This window comes from Dipteris shenzhenensis, chromosome 16, assembly GCF_047967505.1.
Source record: "Dipteris shenzhenensis isolate YYH24624 ecotype China chromosome 16, Dip_SZ_1.0, whole genome shotgun sequence".
NCBI lineage: Eukaryota > Viridiplantae > Streptophyta > Polypodiopsida > Gleicheniales > Dipteridaceae > Dipteris > Dipteris shenzhenensis.
The window spans coordinates 44,276,788-44,281,330 of record NC_141611.1 but is presented as its reverse complement, the minus strand read 5'-3'; positions in this window follow the sequence as shown (position 1 = coordinate 44,281,330).

The following is a 4,543-nucleotide window of genomic DNA, read 5'->3' as shown; positions in this document are numbered from 1 at the left end:
CTGCCTCAGTCCTTTGACCCTCTCCATGGGCTCTTGGATGGGTTACAAGCAGTCCAATGTGGCAGCCTCACATGCTGCCCACATGGAAGCCATTGCTGCTTCTCAATCTCAGCCAATGTTGCCGTTGAGGGTGGCCCATGTGGCTGCCCCAAATCGAACCCAACAGGGAGATCTATGTTATGCCCATGTGGCAGTCAATCTGCTTCCCATGTGGAAGCCCTAATCCAACCCCCTTTCTCTAATCCTATACTGTATGTCATCCTGCCCCATGTCCTCCTCAAATGGGGGCTCACAAGTGGGGAGGTGACCCTAATATTCCAACACCCGTGTCCTGTGGTCCCTTGGGTCATCTCTAGCTCGTGCGGCAAAGAATCTGCTGTCCCACTATCATGTGCAAGACATACATAGAAATAAAGATTAAGATCTACTAGCGTGTTCACAATCCTAAAGTGAAACCTCAGCAGAGCCTAAGTGGTGTATCCAAAAGCTAAGATACCATATGTCTGAAAAATCTCCATCAAAGTGTGAGATCACCAAAGCAGAGGCTGAAAGGGTAATCTTATCACGAGCTCAGAATGTTGTTCAAATATCCATGCCCCTAAGGATGGAGTGAACAGATTGCTGTCAAGACTTAAAGGAGTGTGGTCTGCTACCCAATCACTTAGACTCAACGTGCTGTTATGGAGAATAGCGATAGGAAAGCTGCCAGTTAGAGCGAGGCTCTCAAAATGGAACCCATGCATACCTCCGGAATGCCCACTGTGCAACAGATTCAGAGGGACACACATGCATTTGCTATGGGAATGTCCTATTTCAAGAGAACTGTGGACGGCTGTAGAGAAGAAACTGTCTGAAATGAAGCTGCACATCAAGTTTCATTAGAGAACTGCACTCCTCGGTGACAGAGGAAAGCTCAATGAACTGATCCACCAATCAATTCAGCCACTCAGGGCTATAATCCTCTCCATTATATGGAAATTTAGGAACGGAAGAGCATTCCAAAGGCTGCCTCAGGGGAGAATGCCGATCCCAATATACATGGAGGAGATTCAAAGGACCATGACCTTTTTTGGCCAAAAGAACGAAGCCTGTAAAGCCATGGCAAGGCTTTGGTAGAAGGATCTTTTGTCTTTGCCAGTTTTGAAGTTGTCAGAAAAAGGATCTGTCAGGAATATAATTTCTTTTTCCCCCTCTTTTTTTAATCTAATAAAGTTGATACTTTCACCGCAAAAAAAAAAAAAAAAAGTTGTTGTTGTTCAAATAGTAGTGGTAGAGGGGAGATCACTTGAAGGTAGAGACCCGCTTTTCAGCCATGGTCACGGGTTATGTAGCCCCTCTTCATTGCTGCATCTAATCCCCATAGATACTTCACCCACCATCAAGCAAATGGGGAGAAAGGACATGAAATTTGTTTGGACCAAATCGTCTCTGAAGTACAAGCTTAGTTACACGGACACTCTATATGTTCGTGGTCTGATGGTCGATTTTGGGTATCTCTCCAGGCTCCATTCCATCAACTCTCTTCCGGTCATGAAGTCAGTGATATGCTGCTAAGAGCCGTCTTTAAGGAGAACGCTGAGTTTGAACAAGACAATCCAATTTCGACTTGAATAAATGCATTTGCACTTTGCTTCGCGATTTTATTCGGATTGAACGGCAGAATGATACGGTGTCATTAGCAGTTCGAAGGACCTGGAGTGCATCAGTATTGACTATGTGGCAATCTTGCTTGCAATCGACTTTCAAAGAAGCAAACGTTGTCAATAGCCTGAGGTGCGTATCCATTTTGTGATGTGCGGGAGATTGCCGAACTGCTGGAATGTAAAGCTACACTGTCGAACCACAGAAATCGATTCGGCCGTGTAGCTTACAATTCCAGCAGTTCACACCTCGATGTTTATGATCTCTTCTCGCTATTTTGCAGCTCCAGAGATTACGCAAGACTTCGGAGGGATGAGACAGGCAGCCTAGGAATTGACTGCTTTCGACGATCATAGATTAGTTTTCTGCAGGCAGAGGTGAGCGCGATGGGGATCGATTTGACTGGCAAGATACCTCCGCATCCATGGCAGGCCGGCGTCCATGCTCTATTTAATCGTTTTGATCGATCGATCTCGCTTTCTCAAGGAGCGTGCTGTACAAAAGTCTTTGTTTCTAGGCTTGTTCCATCCTCCAGCTTCCTTCCTCTGCTCTTGCTCTATAGCCCTCGCTCCCATAATCTCCTCACAGTCCCCATGGCTCGCCTCTCCTCCGCCTCCATCTTCCTTCTCCTTTGCGCCTTCCTCCTCTCCCTTTGGGCCTCTCTCGCAGCCCGCTCCTCCCACTTTTCACAGCCTGCTTCATCGAGTCCTGTTGCCAAGGACTCGATTAGTGAAATTCCTTCTGGTGACTCGGAGATTGTGTCGGAATCCCATGAGCACGCTGGCCTAAGAGAGGAACAAGCTGAAGCGATCGCAACTTCGGGGAATGAGAAAGTGATTAATCAATTGCAGGAGGGCGGAATTTCGCCTGTTAAGGATACTCAAGTAATAGCCGTTACTACCTTTTGTGCTCTTTCCTTTGTTTACCCTTTGCCTGCTTTCTGCTGCATCCACCTTTGATAGCTCCTGCTTTTCCTCTCAGCCATACCCTTTGCTTGAATTTGCGCATGCGTATGAAGGCTTCCGTTCGTCCTTGTGTTGGAATGCATGGATTGTTGGCGTGCGAGATCAAATTTCCCGAAGTTTATGTGCAGGGTAAAAGCGCGACAGGAAACGAGGATAACAAGCAAACTCCAAGGAGTAGTCCTTGTTGCGCCGGTCTCGGAGAACAACAGAAGCAAAACAAATGAGAGAGAGACTGTTAATAACTCCTCATCACCGGAGATGAAGAAATGATCGGGAAATGTCGTGGAAGGGGACAAGAGCAGAGTGAACGCCGATACGAAGCAGAAGGAATGCGAAGAAAACCGGTCCTGTAAAGATGCTGGCAATCACATTAGTGTTTGCATGCTAAACTTCAAACGCACAAATTTCAGCTAGTGAGTAACAGCCCGCGGGAGACACTCTCCAGCTCGGAACTTGAAAGTCCTAGAACTAATCGCGGTCATCCCTTCGAGAGGAAAGTGTTTTCATGGCTAATTCCCCTATACAGCCAATCTTGCCTTTCGAGCTTTTCTTGTCAATTGCAATTTTTTCTGGCCGACTGCATCATCCGAACAAGTTGTCTCAAATGCTAGCTTGCGTCAATGAACGTTACGTGAGCATCTAACACATAAACCTTGGGGAGCCACGAGTTTCCATTAATGCTTAGAGCTCATTTAGTGCATTTCACACTAGTCCGCCCACAAAAGGATGGACGGAGTGGCGACCAATTAAAATCTACGCCGTAGCGAAGATTGATTCACACACACCCGCCCGCCCTTCACCAAAAAACGATGTGGTGTCTGACTCAAAGACGGGCAAAACAAAATTTTGGGGCGGCCTCAACCTGGCACCCAAGAAGATGTGCGTGTCATTTAGACCAATCAGTGCATCCCGCAAGATTAAAACCTAGGACCACTTGCTAGAACCATGAGAGCTTTACCACCTGGACATTCTTATTTTGGTGACACATGAAAGGAGTATTTAATACTTGGAGAAAAGCCATCCGCCCAGTTGTGAATAGGCAAGCAGACGCATGCCTCAAATCAAGGCGGACAAAGTCTGTGGGGGCTTCACCCATCGACGGATGAGTGTGAAACCTCCCTTAGCTAGTCAATTTTCGGACATAGCTAGTGGGCCAATTCAAGTCGCATTTAGGACATAACTAGTGGGCCAATTTTACGACATAACTAGTGGGCCAATTTGAGTCTCCATTAACTAGTGGGCCAATTTGCATCTTCACCTCTCCTATTGGGATAGGTAGTGGGCCAATTTGAGTCTCCATTAATGCTCACTAGGCTAATCAAAAATCTACTAGCTAATCAGCTCCAAGCATTAACTATGCATCTTGGCTCCTAAAGTATGCATAGGACTGTGCGGCAACTACTCAAAGGAATGAGCAACTTATTCAATTGACCATCCTTCAAAAGGTGATGTGAAGGGTTGTCCTCCTAGTTAGCCCAATAGAAGGGACGAGCCCAGACGCTGACACAAAAGATTTGTGCCCGGCCCATCAAGGCCGGCCACTCTGTAGCCAACTCCTCTAACCGCTACACGATTGGCCCATTCCATCTCCTCCAACCCCTACACCAATCACACATTGGTGACATAAATCAGCAACTTGATGATCGTCACTCTTATTCCAATTCTCTAAGGGCCTATGCACACAGCGCCATTTGTGCGCAACTGGAAATGGCGCATTGGGTGGCATAATTAAGAGCCCCTTTCTTGCTTCATTTTGTTCACACATGACTTAACAAGATGTGCTCCACAAGGAAACAACCTGCGGTACAAGTCTACCTCCTCCCCCTTCCCCTTCTGCACACCCTACAGCTCCAAAAACTGCTAGGAGGAGGTGAAGATGCATGAATCAAAATTCAAATGGAAAGCCAGATCAACTACTTTTCGTTGAAAAGTGTCCC